Consider the following 17,389-nt stretch of genomic DNA (forward strand, 5'->3'; position numbering starts at 1 on the left):
GCTAAAAACCAGCCAGGGTTGTTTTCTCTTCAGCAGTGTTTGTGATCCAAAAAATCTGGGCTGACAACTCATTCTCATACCTGCCAACCCTTCCGGATTTCCCGGAAGTTTTACGGATTTTTATGTCCTTTTCCGTTTTTCCGGTTATGAGCAAAATCTTCCGGATTTTTCACGTTTTGTAGGAAAAATAATTATCTCGCCAATTTTGGCGCTAACGATACTTTTGTGGAAGGCGGCACCGCGTTTTAGGCCAAGTAGCCAAGGAAAGGTTGCCGTAAGAGAATGGCACGAGAAGAAGCGAGGCAAGATTATGACGTCACTGAGTGATACAGCGCATGACTTCATCGGGATCCAATCAAAGCGAGCGTCGCGGCGGGCAACTAGGGGCACAATTTCGGCGCCAATTATCTTCTCATTCTCTCAATTCGAGCTGTTTTTGCTTCGTTCTTTTTTTTAAGATGAGTAACAAATGTTATTTCCAAACTTTTAAAGAAAGCAATAAAAGTAATATTTACTAAACGAAAGTAATTTCAATTGATATGAAATTCATAACTAATATATTGTTAAATGTAAAGAGGGTAGGTGTCCTGTTTGATTTTATTTTGCGCTAAAATCTTGTGGATAAAAATAAAAAAATCTTCCGAATTTTTTTTCTTGGAGGTTGGCAGGTATGCATTCTAGAGCTGAAAAAGTATTAAAAAGAAAAAAAACTTTTAAAATGTTCAGTCTTGATAATTTTGTTTGTATATTTCAAAACTTAAAATTTTACTCGTTCACTGGTCCACTGTCACCTCTGGTTCCTTTTTAAATACTTGCAACGGGGAGGAGGAGGGGGTATTCCTAGGTCCCGGTTGAACATTTCAGAAATCTGGCAAGCCTACTATGTATTCAACAAAATCCTCATTCTTCTTGTTTCATCATATATATTGGTTCCAAGCAGTATATCAACCCACACAGCCGGGTTTCCTGACATTATTGACTTGTCTGTATAATTATATTCACAGTTATAATTTTTCATCTATCGTAGATTTTTTTTGTAATTGTTCTTTGAAAAGTGAAAAAAAAAATATTTGCTTTAAAATAAAAATAGGACTTGTAGCTTTGCTTAAAAATATTAAAAATGTTTATAAAGTGCAACTAGCAGAAATGTTGGGGCTTATCCTTGGACAGGTCCTCTCTTCAAAATCTGTTGAAAACAAGAAAAGCATGATGAGTTGCCAAGGGTATGGCCAAAAAAAAATGGGTCTGTTTATGGACCAACTAACCAAAACTGATCCTTCAGAAAATTTCAATTCACCAAATTGGAGCTTTCAAAAACTCATTTATTAGTAAAGTAAAGAAAATGGAAAATATATTGATAAATTACTTGTGGTTTACCTCTTAAAATTTCACAAAAACATTTAAAATTTCTTTGTTTTTTTTTTTCTTTTTTTTACTTTACAAAAATAGGACCCTGTGAAAAAGTCTGAATAGGCCTTTGGTTGCTAGAATCAAGCATTAGAAAAACGAATTTTTCTTGTAGAAAGTGTATTGTTTGCTACAGTTAAAACTAAATCGTAAATTTGCTATAATAAGAAATCGTGCCACACTCAATGCTAAGGTGCTCATTGTGAAAGTTTTGATTTGCTTATCGCATTTACTGGCCACTGTCCCCATTTCTTACAAATTCAATGATGTTTTTGACTCTTGCACTGAGCGCCAACAATGCTGCGGAGCACTATATATATAAACTTTTTTTTTTAATGAATCTTGAAATTTCTAGAATATTTTACTTTTGATGAACAAATTTGTCCATACTTTTGCTTATTGAAGTTGTTAGTAATGCTAGTCCTAATGTAAAAATTTATAGAAGCCCGATTATTTTAATGTTATTGTTACTTAATGGTTTTTTTTTAGGGATATGTTTTCTAAGACAAACAAAAAAGGATTTGAAGTCATAACCCATTTCTTGTTTTCAAAATTAAGCGAATCAACTAAACAAGATTACTCGTAAGTGTATTTCTTTTAGTATTGTATTTATTTATTATATGTGTGTATATTTTTTTTTTTTTTTTTTTGGACAATGCATTCTGCCAAATTTTATGCATTGCAGATGTACAATTTATGTGGTTTAGCTTTTGTAGTGAAACCCTTTTACAGTGAAGGGCGAGGGAATCAGTTAAATATTTAGTTGCAACGAAATGTTAGTAATAATGGAATTTCTTTTGTTCAGTAAAAATTCAATTTTATACTGCACCACACTAATATTATTAATACACACAACTTATTTTTGGCGCAATGTAGGTCGATTTTATAGCTGTTTATTGGTACATACTTGCCAACTCTACTGTTTTTAACGGGACACTCCCGTTTCTTACATCCATCTCCCGATTTCCCGTTTTTTACCATTTTCTCCCGTTTTTACAGTTTTTTCTATCACTCATTAAACAGTTTCACTTTCTTCTCAATAGATGGCACCCGTTTCTTGTCATCCACCAATGTCAGGTGTCAGGGGAATGCAGAATTCAAGTGTTGTGCATAAGAATATGAACTGTAACCAATTTTTTTGCATGGATAGGAATTTTATAACAATCACACTAGACAGCTCCAAAATAGGTTTTCTGCGCCAACTTGCAACAAAGCTACATTCTTGGGCGATTCTACACTATTTTTTCCTAATCATAATATGTGGAAAAGACTAGTTGCTAATCACACCATTTTCCTTCCTGATTTATTTGTGGGCTGGAAAAATTCGATTTTTTTACCTCTGCAAAATCGAACTATTTCCACTTTTTTTTTTTTTCCAAATTGGCACCAACTTTAGTGAATGAATGGATTTGTTAGGGAGTTTTACTCAAAAGAATTTTTTCAATTAATAACTCATTTAGTCATTTGGAAATTTTCCTCATTGCTTGTTCAACCAAGCACGTGCTTTGGCGAAAATTGCAGCAGTTTTCGATCCTTTTGCATCTGGAAAATATTTCAATTATTTTGAAAGTTGGAAGTTATTTCAACATATGCTATCTTACACCTACCTATTTTATACTTTATTTCAATAATTTATTTACATTTTTTCCCCCGGGTTTAATAGATTTTTGTAGCTACTTTTTGGGTGGAGACTGGGGAATATACAAAATTTTAAGTTATTGCACTCCATATTATTTGATTCTTTAATTGCAGTAGTTTGTATTTTCTTGCTGCTACTAACTAGCTTGCATCTGTAAAAATCCCTATTTCATTTTAAATTTAATATTCATGGCATTTAATAGCGTTATATAATAATTTTGACGTGAAATTTGTCTTTAGTGAATCATCTATATACCTCCAGCAGAATCTCCTGTTTTTTTTTTTCCTTTTTGGGTTGGCAAGTATGTTGGTACCTTCATAAAAATTTTATTACTTAAATTTACAAAAGTAATGTTATATTAATAGCCGCTTCAAAAAACTATTACAGTGAAATCCTGATTTTACGTCCCTCAAATCTACATTTTTGCCACATTTAAAGTCTTTTCATGGGGCCCAATCATCAGTTTTGCTGCTATGTATTTGCATATTCTGCATTTTTTAACCCTGTTCCTTGAGAAAAGTAAAATCAGTGTTTCACTGTATATAATTGGTACCTTAATGAAAATTAATTGTAAAAATTGACACATTCAAAAAAAAAATGTTTTTAAATATTGAAACATTTCCAAAAAAAAATCACATTTTGTATTTGAAAATTATTGATCTACATAAAACAAAATTTGCTCATAAAATAGAAGATTTAACTGATTAGTAAACATCATAAAAATAATGTTTTTTGCATAGTGTTTTAGCCAATTTTTTATCCATTTTTCATTTGCATGTTGAAAATAGACTTGGACAATTTAAGCACATTGCCTGTGATTTTGAAATTGTGTTGCTATCTTTTAGCATTTGTTTTTTGTTTGTCATTTTTCAGATTATACTACCCTGCACAAAAACCTCTCAAAATGCTTCCCACACCATTCTTCCTGATTCTTATGTAAAAGAACCCCTTGAGTTCAAATGTGTCTGCCGTTTTTCTCCATCACTCACCACTTCTTGGAGTTACCACCCGCCTTCTTTTTTTTTTTTTTTTCAGTTTTTAACAGCTGCATAGCTGGGTTGGCAAGGCTTGGACACTACAGTAAAAGCCCTGGTTTTTACCATCCTGTCCCAAACTATATTTTAAGAGAAATTGTATTTTGTGAGAAAACATCAAAAACAGAATAAAATGTATCAAGTAATGTTTCATATTGAACATTTATTCAATGTGAGCATTCAACTTATTTATGCAGCTGATTTTAATCTGGTTATACGGAAGTAGAATTCTTGAATAAAATTTTCAATTTGTCTTCATAGCCATTATTTTTATTTGGAGAGAATCCAAGCATTATACAGTTGAATCTCCTTATAGTGAACTAGTGAAGTTTTCTGTATAACAAAGCATGTTCAATGACACAGAAAGTTTTAATAAAAAAGCATACAAATCTGTCTCTCTTTAACAAATATCAAACGGCCAAATTTCTGTATTGCAAAGTTTTTATGGGGGAGAAAATGTTCGATGTTTCGGAAAATAGAAGTCTTTCTTCTGGTGCTTTTGTCAAGGCTTACTCATTCTACAACTTTCTTTTCTTGTCTTTCAACATTCCTTTCTTTTTGTCACTTGTGGTGATGGAAGGGGAGGGATTTAAAAGGAGGAGAATCAGGGTTCGCTAATATATATCAGTCGATATATATCATGATATACACTCATGTTTGTGAAAATTGCAACAACATGAAGGACTCATTGGAAATGAATGAAATTTACTGCACATATTACTCATAGTGCTACAAACAAACGATCAAAATTACGGATCAATGAAGTGAAAATAACTTGCGTAAGTTTTTATCAAATGTAGCTATCCTGCGCAGCTATACATGCCTGTACGCATTTTGGCATCGAATCATGGAGGTGCGGAAGGTCACGATTGGTAATAGCATCAAATACGGCTTCAATCTGAAGCCAAAGTTCATCCGTACCAACTGCCGGATGAGACACATGGACGAGTCTTCGACCAACGCGATCCGAGACATGCTTGATCGGTGTCATGTCCGGAGAATGGGCAGGCCAAGAAAGTAGCCTAACCTGTCGTGGACTGAAGAACACTTGTATGTTACGTGCGACATGTGGACGTGCATTGTCCTGCTGAAACATTGCACCAGGAATGCTCTGAAGAAACGGTAATATCTCCAGCGTCACAGCGTCCCTGAAGTAACGCTGGCTATTGAGGTTACTCGTAATTCAGACTAGATGGGACTGCCCTTGATATTCAATGGCGTTTCAGACCATGACCCCTGGCGTTATGCCGGTATGACGTCAGATTACACACCCTGGGAGGTGACATTCCCATGTGTAATGTCTGACGCGTACATGTCTATCGTTATAGCTCAGATTAAATCTGGACTCATCCCAGAAGATGACTTGTTGCTAGTTCGCACGCCATTGGGTGTGTTGGTGGACACATTGAAGCTGGAAGTGGCAATGTTTGAAAGTAAAGGGAATCCTGTATAGGGCAATCCTTGCATGCAAGCCCTGGAGCAGCAGACGTTGATGAACTGTGGATGCAGCAAGTTTGACACCTGTATCTATACTCCAACATTGTATTAGCATACGAGAGGACCATATCCATATACGAGAGGACCATATATGATCCATCACAGCTAGGTGGGTGAGGTGTCTAAAACCCTGTGGCGTCGTTCAGTTGCATGAGCTGGCACGAGCCCTTCGGCTAATTTCATCGTCCTCTATCTTTTACCAATTTGCATCACAATTGAGGCATTACGCCATGTGCGGGCACTGATCTGTGGAGTTACGTATAGTGCAGGCAATATACGTAAGTTTATCTTCATGCATGCATATCTTGCGGCCTCATTCGAACTCCGTTACACGTTCATATGACGCTCTGCGTTTTGGACGAGGCATATTGAGTACTAGAGAAACATGTACCATTGGTAGATAATCATACAATGATTCCAAAAAACCTTTACAGCCCTTCATATACAAAGTCTACATCGCAGTTCAGGGAGCGTAACTTGGTCCACACATGTGCAACGTCTCTGTAATTCTAATCATTTTTGCATATCTTACCTTGCTATACATTTTTTGTGAGTTTCAGTTCATTTGCATAATTCCTTCTTGGTGTTGCAATTTTCACAAACATGAGTGTATATAACGATATATATCTGATATTTATTTTGAAAATATGATATTTTCGATATTTATTTTTTCAACCACGGTATTTTCAATATGAAAATTATATTAATCATGGTAATATTGCTCATTTTTTTATTAAAAATAACCAAAAGGTTATGTACTGTTTTTTAAGACGCATTAATACATCATTAATACAACAAAATAATGTAATATTCTTTTTTTATTTTATATTCATAACATTATTAGTGATGTAACAATTTTAATTTGTATTAAAAGTACCTAATTAAATGTTAAACATTGGTTGGAAAAATTGGTTTGGTTAAATTAAAAGTACCTAATTGAATATTAAACATTGGTGGTCCGGAGCACTTATGACTGTGCTCCTGACTATTGCGTATTGTTTATTTCTGAATCATATAATTGTAAAAGTAGCTAACAGAAGACAAATGAGTAAAACACCTAATGCTAAATGAATTAAAATTGACAAAAATCTAAAATGAAATATTAGATATGAATAATGAAAGAAATCTTAATTTTAAGTCTACATATTATAATAATAATTAAAGAGTGATTTGAGGATACATTTACTATTTTGAAGACGTTAGTTTGTGCTGATTGAAAATATCGGATAATTATCAAAATATCCGATATATATCAAAGTATTGGATATTTTTGATATTTTTGAAAATATCATGATGTATTCAAACCCCAAGGAGAATACAATTCCTAGAGAGGGTGAGGTTTCCTGGAAACATGTTGACACTGGGCTCGAGTCTCATGAACTGACTATGTGCACATTTCGCACATTTTCACCTTGCTCTACAGCGTGGTGCAGTGTTCTCAAAATGTCGAAGAGAAAGCATTTGAGTGTTTCAAAAGTACAGCAAAAAACCACGGACTATTTCCAATGTAAAAATTTGTTAAAATTCATAAATTGTACAACAGATGCAAGTAGCATTCCTGATTAAATTTGATTAGTTAATAAATTCATTTAATCAGTTTTATTTCTTAATTCATTACTTATGTTAAATTAATTACTTCAAAATATACACAATATTTTTTTGTGTTAATATGTATTTAACCTAAAAATAATTAAGTAGGATTTAACTTAATGTTATATAGCATTTATTGAAAAATTAACCATGGAAATTTACTATTTTCTCTATAGCAAAGTTTCTATATAACGAACCTTTTCAAAGGTCCCTTGTGGCTTCGTTATATGGAGGCTTGATTGTCTGCTAACATTCTTTGGAGGAACTAGAAATATGAAAAGTCCAAAAGCATAAGCATTTGTTGCAAGAAGAGATTCATGGGGGTCTTCCCTCTAAAATATTTAAAAACTCATCAAAAATAATCTTTATTTTCTGGGGGGGTTTTTTTAATTTTTCACTAATTTTTCAGTGTCAAACCTTCGTATCATTGTCATGTCTATAAGTCGCATGTCCAGGGGTCGAAGTAGTCCTATATATCCTATATTTCCTATCCTATATTTCCTATATATCCTATATTTTCAAAAAAAGCATAAAAATTGTCCTATATTTCCTATATTTTTCAAAAATGTCTTATATTTTCTATATTCCCTTTTTTTACCCTATATATCTTTTAAAAAGAACAGTAAATAAACTTTCTGACATCGGATTTTTCGCTGAAAGTATGTGCCCAAACGAATTTCAAATTAAAAAACGCAACTGACTAAATCCTGCAACAGGCATCTTCTCTCATTGGCTACAGCAATGTGACATCACTCTATAGTTGGTGGAGTTTCAAGAACTAAGTCTGAAGTTGGTTTTAGAATTTTGCGTTTGGGGGACAACAGCCGTTTGTTTTGTTTTCCATCATGGGGGGGTTTTCGTTTTTGTTGGTATAGGGGCCTTGGTGGCCGTGTGGTTTCGCCAACTTGCTTTGTAAGCAGAGAGGCGCAGGTTTGATTCCCGTCTGAAGCCATGAGTGTTCTTTTATTCCTATGTAATGTACATCTTTCATGTGTATTGTCCTGGAAATAAAATATGGAAAAAGGTTGTGGATTATTAGAGGTAAAATCTTCTCTGCTGAGAATAGCTATATATCCCAATGTGTGTTACCATAAATCAAATCAAATCATTGGTATATTTTTGTGTTCAGTGCATTTTCTAATTGGAATTTTCTAATATTCTTTTTGCAATCTTTTCTTTTTGTAAAATTTTGGGATCATCGAAGGTTAGTTCCTTATGACGTTAAAACGTAGTTTGTTGTATAATGTGGAATTATAATGGCGAAATCGCATTGCTTAACACAATTTCGTGTGGAGTGGTTGAACCAGGAGGACATTAATTGTACAACTTTTGGTGCATGTGCACTAAAGGAAAAGATGATTTTACCGCTTTTTGCCATTTTTGCAACTGTTTGTCATTTTGCAACCATTTGAGACAGCATGCTGAAACATTCAAGCATAAAGAAAACTCTGAAAAACGTCAGGAGGATCCTCCTCAAGCTCTGTTTGTTCTTAATAGAAGTGGTAAAAGGTTCAGTTTAGATATAAAATCAAATAATAGTGGAATTTGTACTTGGGTCATGAGTGAGGAAGAAAAATAAAAATCAGCTTTGTTCAAATTTTGTTCAGTTATTTAGTCTATAAAGTACACTTTTTTCAAAAATTATTCTTTCAACTACAGGAAAGTCATTTGAGAAGTAAGTTATAATTTTGTTTGAGGGTTTTTTTTTTTTTTTTTTTTGAAACAAAAACATTGATAAGAATAACTAAATAATATATGATATGTATTATTTCATTTTTCATAGCAAAATTATTCATATAATGGGTCCTATATTTGTCCTATATTTTTTGTGGAAAATGTCCTATATGTGACAAGTCAGTCACTTCTACCCCTGCATGTCAGAAAAAATTTTCATGCTGTAACCCAAATTTTAAGTAAATCATGGAAGCATCGCATGTTGCATTTGTGACGTTTCATTTTATTTTTCAAACTCAGTTCGCAACTAATCTTTAAAAATCATAAAAACAAAGGGAATCAAGGGAATTAATTATGTTTTTAAATTTTAGGATTATTTGGCCACTTTTGGATAAAGAAATAGAAAGAAGATTTCAGAAAACAACTTCCGCCTACCTTACTTCAATTGCACAGGTAATATTTTTTCCCAATGTACCTCACAGTTTTACTTTCTTCTATATCTAATATGTATCGAAAAAAATATTGGATGCATTAAAGTTTTCAAATTGTAGTGGATTTTCAGATTTTGAGGTGCGCTGAATCCATCTTGACCAATTTTTGGATAATGTTTGTGTGTCTATCAGTATCCTGTGTGACTAGCTTTTTGTGAATGCTCTAAAGCAAAAACTACTCCATGAAATCAAAGGAAATTTAGTACACTTATGTACCTCCTTGTGAATTGGTGCCCATTAGTTTTTAGCTCCAATTCCTCCAAGGGGCTGGCGAAATTGAACGTTTTCTAAGTTATGCATGACTGCTATATCTCAGGAAATAATGAACAGATCGAGACAAAAAATTGGTCCACTGATATATTTCAGGGGGTGTAGGTGCTGATTCGATTTTGGTGCAAATAGCTCAAAAAAGAGTTTTTATAATCCATTGTTTTTTTAACTTATTTGTGACTGCTATATCTTGAGAAATAAAACAGGAATTCAGACAAAAATGGGTCCATAGTTAAACCTCAGGAGGGTACAAAAACTTTTGATTTTCACGCTGGTATCTCTAAAAGGGGTGTGCAATCAAACCTTTTTAACCGTCCATTGTAATCAATAGCGGATACAGAGGGGGGGTCATGGGGGTCATGACCCCCCCCCCCAAACTGTTGACAACAGTATCCATACACGTTGTGTTAAAAATATTTATTCATAAAATGTAAAGGATTATAGTATCTTTGTATTAATTATTTTTGAAAGTAAATATTATAACTACTACTTTATTTCATTGGTTATGAAATTAATTTGCAATGTTTATCCCCAATCAGATGCCTTATTCCTTGCGGGTTTGGTGCTTTTATTGACCCCCAAGCAGTTTAATAAATTTCTTACCCAAAATCCTCGGTTCGTTCATGGGGGGGCGGGGGTTATTCTTCAGCATACTCCCTCCACTTAAAATGGTTTTCTGTATCTGCTCTTGATTGTAACTGATGTAGCTCAAGTATTAAAGCTACAATTTAGATGAAATTTAAATTCAAAGTGAACCTGCACAGAAACTGTTCGCTGATTCAATTTTAGAATCAACCACTCCAAAGGGTGCTAATTTTTTGTGATCGCTTGTGAGAGTGATAACCTGCAATGTGAGAGACGAATTACATTTTAATATTTTCATGCACAATTACAAGAATTCATAAGAAAGACATGGAAGATAGTTTTGTGATGGCCACCACATACTAGTTAAGAATTGTGCTTTTATTTGTGTAGTGTATTTTTAGTGTCAATTCTAGAGTTCTTTGAATGATGTTGTAGAAAAACATTAAATAAAGAATTTTAGAATGTGGATTGAAATAGTGAATTATTTATTTTTACAACTTTCTGTTCCCGGTATAAGCTTTCTTGGAAAGTAATAGATTCCAATTGTGACCGAAATTTCTAAAAGGAAACCATGATTTTCAGCAAAAAATGTGCAAAAATAACGGAAACTGACAATTGGTAATGGATTTTGAGTTCTATAACATACATAATTTTACAAACTAGTTTTGTTGATTTAAATCTACTTTGCTTTAAATCAAGTGATTCTTCTTTAATTGTTGCTTTAAATCTATTCTTTAAAAAAGGGGCTTTTAATTTATTTTGCAGTTTCAGAATGTGTTGTTCTAAACATAAAATATGTTGTATTTACTACTTCAGCTTCAATTAGCAGATCTGCATAGACCCTTTTCTGTCTCTTGTGTGTGTTCAACACTTTAGAACTTATATTTAGCCGAGGAGGACTGTAGATTCTCGGCTTCCTCCTTCTCTACCTTTACCTACTCAGAGCACCGGTTCAAAATTAATCCTCACCAATCAAAGGAGTGGAAAATCCCTCCCTCCCACCACTGGTATGCAGCTAGGGAACCGAACTCTTCTCTTTATCTCAACTGTGAAAGATCGTCTAAATCGGCATTTTCTAGATTGGCTAGCGGACATACGAAGGGCCTCACTCTTTGACGGCAGAAAAACTTTCGCAGTCTGTTCCAAGTGCAGGGTTCAGCAGGCGTCAGCTGAACTCATCCTGGACTGCATGTGTCTTACCAAAGAAGACTTATATGCTGCTCCCCTTCTTGTTTTTTAAGGGTCTATGATTTGCTGGGTCTTGTCTGACTCCGTCAGACAATCAGAGGATAAGAAACAACAACATAACTTATATTTTTCAGAATCTTGCACTATCACTGTCATTCTTCAGAAACGAAATAAATAAAAAAGGAAAAAATGCAGTTCTTTGTGCACTTATATGGCTATGAAAAGTAAAATTGTTCAATTTATGTATCATCTCTGATTCTTTGCTGAAGACATAGATGATCATGAAAAAATTATAAACTTAAAATTTTATTTCATAAAATTCAAAATAAAACCACTTCCAACAACACACTGCAAATTATAACATATTTCTGAACCTTACCTGTGGAATATTTAGAGAAATTATAATTTTTTTAATGGTTAACTGCATGGATATATTAATGGGCCATTCCACGGAAAATGATCATTTTGTCCTGCAAGTGACGCCTCATATAAGTCATGAAAAATAATACTTTTTAATATTAAGGAACACATTTTTTTCTGCTCAACAAATTACAAACTTATGTGTGCTATCTTAAGCAAAAAATTTTGTCATTACCCTTTAAAATCATTACTTTTTAATGAAATATATGAACCGTTACATGCGGGACAAGGGGCTGACTTTTTTGTAGAAGGGCCCTAATTCATATTTCTTTCTTGGTATTTTCTCAATTTCATTTATCTTATTTTTAAATACATTCTAGAACTTTTAATAAGTATTCCCCCCCCCCTCCCCTCCGCCTCTACATCTCTGCTGTACAAGCTTCTTGAAGTATTGCGTCAACATTTGGTTTGATTCACTTTGAACTTTGGAATCCTTTTAGGCTGATGATGCTGAAATCTTGTTTTTGTTTTCAAGGATTTTAGAAGCAAAACATAATTTATTCAACTACACTCATATTGCAGCTCATAATAATCACAATTTACTTTATTCGATTTAATGGTACTGATTTAGAACTATCGACTAAAAACCACACAATGCTAACACGAAGCGAGTTGATGGTGATGAAGCTTTTTGAGCTATCTGGAGTTTAAAGAGGCCCAAACTTTAAAAAATGTATGAGTTTTGTGTTTAGATACATATGATATGTATCAAAATATCTATCATGATATGTACCAAAATGCTTATTATGATATGTATCAGGAAGATAGATATCTGCTAAAACTGCTTTCTACATTACAAGGATTGAACTTTCTGAAATTACTTTAAAAATTAATGTTAGGTTTTATGACAAAACATTGTATGCCACTTTTTATACCAGTTGTTGAGCTTTTTTTTTTTTTTTTGTTATACTCTTATTAGAAGGACTGTAGCGTTCCAGTTTATCTAATATGCTACCACATTATAGATTTTTAATTGAAAAATTAAAGTTGCTCCTGACGTTTTCAGCATAGAGTACAATAGTCTCTTGAAAATCCGAGGTATTTGGGGCTGGCCCCATCTCGGATTACTGAAACCTCGGATTAGCCGAAAAATTATTTGGACTACATAAAGACCTGTTCTCTTGACTTCCTTACGCTGTAGAAAGGAAATATTGTTGTCTCCTCTAAAAATTTATCACTCAAATGTCAATAAAAATTTATGTTTTAATTAACCCTAAACGAGTTTGATATCTTCACGTTCTTGTGTGTAAACTTGCAGGCAACCGAAATCTGCGTTTTGATCTTCCTGAAATAAGTTTTGATGAGTTTTGTTGTGACATTTGTTTCTACGCATGAGCGTATGTTTGTGCGTCACATAATACAAAAACATTAGTCATAGAAGGATAAAAAATTTTATATACGCTTTGAACAGCATCAGGTTTTGCACCTCCCTTTAAATTGCAATCGGATATTTTAAAAAAAAAATCCGTCCTTTGAGGCAAAACAATGTTTTAATTTCAAGTTATTTTTTTGTATCAACCAACTTCCTACTTTCTTGAAGGCTTACTTAATCCATCTCTAACAGTCAAAGAATATTTCGTGTCACTTGGGTAGTGTTATTGACATGAACCTTTCAATTTCTTTTTATTACCTTATTGTATATGGTTAGGGAAGTTCCACATCGCAAAATATTTCAATTTTCAGATTAAAACTTTTTGTCTATAAAAAGTATACCTTAAAAATAATAACAAAGCACATGGGATTAAGCGGAACCACAGACTTTTGTGACTTGGATTTTAGAGACTTCTAACTGTATTCTAAAAATTAATTACTTTTTTTACTTTATTTTAATCTTCTAATTAATATTTCTTGTTTTTTGTAGAACACCGACATTAGGTTTCCAGTCGTTCTCCATTCTGTAGTGACAAGTTATTCCGGAAACCGCTTTTATGACCTGTATTTTGCATTTTCCTGTTATGTTGTCAAGCAAGCTGTTCTTGCAACTGAAATGTTTAAGCCGTCAAATGAATTTTACTGTCCTGGAAAGCAAACTGTCGGTAAAGATGAAGAAGGTCTGCCGCATGGATCAAAGTTGTTGTTGAATCGACCAACTTTAAAAAATGAAACTTTTGTTGATACTGTTAAAACATTTCAGATATGTACTTGCAATCATTTTGAAGAGTTCAAAAATGTTCAGAAAAATCACTACAAGGCTTTTGTATCCTGGCAAATACAAGCTAGGTAAGTCCTTACTCCCATTCTTTATGATTCAAATCTTGTCGCTGGTTTCATTTGTGGAGATTTTAACCTGTGACATATTGTGATTTAAAACCAAATTGACTTCTTGTCATGCAGTCCTGCAAAGATATTGTTCCACTTTTTCAAGTGATGTTTGAAGGTCACCCAGTTGCAAGCAAGATGCAGCTCAGTGACCGGAAAGTTTCTTACATCTTGTCACATGGTCTTGGACCATATTTGCAAAATGAAATTGTCACAGAGCTGAAAAATTCAGCCAATTTTTTCACTTTGGCATTCAATGAGACCACGACTAGTCAAGTAAAGAAACAGCTCAGGGTTGCCACGCACTGGGAAAACCTAGAATTGTCAGGGAAAATGAAAATGGCCGAAAATCAGGAAAATGTCAGGGAAAATGAAAAATTGCATATTTCCGATCGTTCTTAGTGCGCCCCGCGACGTCAAAAAAAAAAACTTTCAGCCTTGTTTTTTTCGCCGCCATTCCTTTCCCATTCGTCGTTTTGTCAATCCCCTCTTTCTTCTTCCCCCTGCAGTTCTTTTTATCAACTCTCTGACATTGGCGCGTGCGCCATAGCAGTCGGCGGCGGACATGCGCAGAAGGTACTTCTTTTCCTCCTCGTTTGAGCGAGCGGGCTCTGTTTAAACGCTGCTTGTTTATTCTGAAGTTGTTATGATGCACAGCACATTGTTTTGTCTGCGAGTGCGACTGAAGTTTTCAATGAGCTGCAATAATCTTTTCATATTTTATATTATTTCTTTAAATTAATTAATGAAATCGTATTATTCTAAACAATTTTATTCTGTAAATTTAGTTCATTAGACAATTTTAAACTTAGAAAGTTTCTTTTTTACAGAAGTATCGCTAATCTTTTAGTATTTTGGTAGTGATCTTTAAAGACTTCCAATGCGCTTCTTTCTTTCAAAATAAAAGTAATCCGATTAAAAAAAAAAAAATTGCACGTCAGAGAAGTTTCTGATCAATGCTCAAAATTTAACTTTATGACAGGGTGCCCACAGGAGTGATTATGGCGCAAGTTGCGCCATCAAAATTTGGGGGGGGGATTTTTTAATTATTTTACTTTATTTTTATTCAAATTATTTACTCATGTTATTTTACTTTATTATTTTCATCTCTGTGTGTGTATTTTATTGGGGAGCAAGCGCACTTTTCTTTCAAAACAATAATAATTAAAAACAAATAAATAGGTAAAAAAAATAAATAAAAAAAGAGGGTTAAAAATAAAAAAGCGCTAAGGCGTTCACAAATATTGGGGGGGGGGGTGCCATTGAACTTGGGGGCACCCCTGTTTTATTAGCAACAAACAGGGGAAATATGTGAAGCTAAAACATGCATGATTTTTTCCCAGGCCAAAGTCTAAAAGCGCTTTGAGTTCAATGGATTGGAGGGGTAGAAGGCAATAATTGAAAAAGTTTAGGTTTCATAAGTTTTTAGTCCAGATTATTTTAGCAATTAACTTTATTTTTGTGATACAGATGTCACAATTGTTAATTTTGCAGTTCTTTCACTTGATGTAAGGCAGTGGCTCCTCGCTATTGAAAATTAGATATGCTACATTTACATTAATTGTTTATTACAGTTATTTGCTTCACTTGTGTTAGTACATTAGGGTAGTTAAAAAATACACTTTAAAAAAAAGGTTTCTCCTAGAAAACAGGACACCACTCAATGTTTTTAGACTTGTGGATAGTAAAATACTGGAAGAATTTTAACTTCCTATTCCAACTGAAAGAGGGTGCTCGACCCCCTCCCTCAAACTTCATAAGTATGAGGAGGGGGTTAAAAAATACATTGAACTGAAAAAACAATGTTACATACTATAATCTACACGAGTTATATGCATATTCATTGCAATAGAATAATTACTTACATGAAAAAAAAACAGCTGGGGAAATTAAATGTTTCTAAATTTGTGACTTTTTCTATGCTAGAGCTAATGTTAAATTAAGGGGTCATTGAGCACCCTCTTAAAATTTGAATAAGTAGCTAAAACTTTTACAGCACCATACTATTAGTAAGTCTAAAAAACATAAAGGGTGTCTTGGACTCGAGCTGAGAGAAAAAAAAATTGAACCACCCTTAGTACATATTTTTGATTATTTCAGCTTGAGTAAATTAAATTTGGTAACCATTGTTTGTAAAGTTTAAAAATGAGGTAAGTTTTATCAAAATTTGAGATGTATATGATTGACAAAATTTGAGATGTGTATTCTCCACCACAAAATGAAGGTGGAGATCGATAACCTGGAATTTTTCTCAAAACCACCTGGAAAACCTGGAAATGTCAGGGAATTTCATTCTTGAACTTCCGTGGCAACCCTGACAGCTGGATACATATGTCAGGTTCTGGAGCGCAAAATCAGATAGTATTTGCAGTGCCTATTTGAATTCAGTATTTCTAGGTCATGCAGAGGCTGACAAAATCTGTTCCAGCCTGATAGCTAATTTAAACGACATGAAACTGCCATTGAACAAGCTCTTAATGCTAAGCATGGACTGCCCTAATGTGAATAAGGCAGTGGCCTTATACCACAGATAAAGGTAAATGACAGGTAAACGAGAAGTTGGCACTCCAAAGTTTGCCAGAGCTTGTAGACTTTGGCTCACGTTCTTTGCACAAGGTGCATAATTCATTTTCAAAGGCCCTGCCAATTCTTTCGTTAGATGTGGATCAGTTTGCCAATAATCTTTTCGGATTCTTTAAAATGAGTGCAGCTCAACGGGAGGACTTAAAAGAAGTTCAAAAGCTTCTGGTGACAGTACAAAAATTTTTGCTGCGACACGTCAGTTTGAGGTGGTTAACTTTAGGCCCTGTCATTAATAGAATTATACTTGTATATTCCTCAATTTTGTGAATACTTCACAAGTTTTTTGCTGCAGTAAAAAAAATTTTCTACTACTGTTCAGTCAAACAGCAGGTACCAAAGGATTGTAAAATTTTTTAAAAATTCTAAAACACTGGCTCAGCTTCAGTTTTTGGCTGACATTATTCCGACTTTGAAATTTTACTTAAAGTTATTCCAAAATGAGGGACCTGTAGTCCATCTATTGTACAGTAAAATGAACGAACTGCTGAGAAATGTTATGCAACATTTTGTTAAGAACAGTCTAATCAACAACTATGAAGGGCAACAGCTTCTGGATATTGACATCAGTGTGTTGGATAACTTGAAGCCACTGAAAAAAATGGATGTGGGCATCGATGCCAGGAAGACTCATAAAAATCAAAGAATCTGATAGAAAAAATTTAATGTATGAGCTGCGTAGTTTTTTGACTGCATTAACTATGCCCTTAAAGCAAAATCTGCCCATCGCAAATGGCTTCTTTAAAGATTTGAAG

General features: G+C 33.8%; 1 pseudogene; it reads left to right on the forward strand.

The window, feature by feature from the left end:
- The first annotated feature begins 4,927 nt into the window (after nucleotides 1-4,927).
- Nucleotides 4,928-17,286, forward strand: LOC129225002 (uncharacterized; annotated as a pseudogene).
- Nucleotides 17,287-17,389: the final 103 nt, after the last annotated feature.

This window comes from Uloborus diversus, chromosome 6 (assembly GCF_026930045.1).
Source record: "Uloborus diversus isolate 005 chromosome 6, Udiv.v.3.1, whole genome shotgun sequence".
Taxonomy (NCBI): Eukaryota; Metazoa; Arthropoda; class Arachnida; order Araneae; family Uloboridae; genus Uloborus; species Uloborus diversus.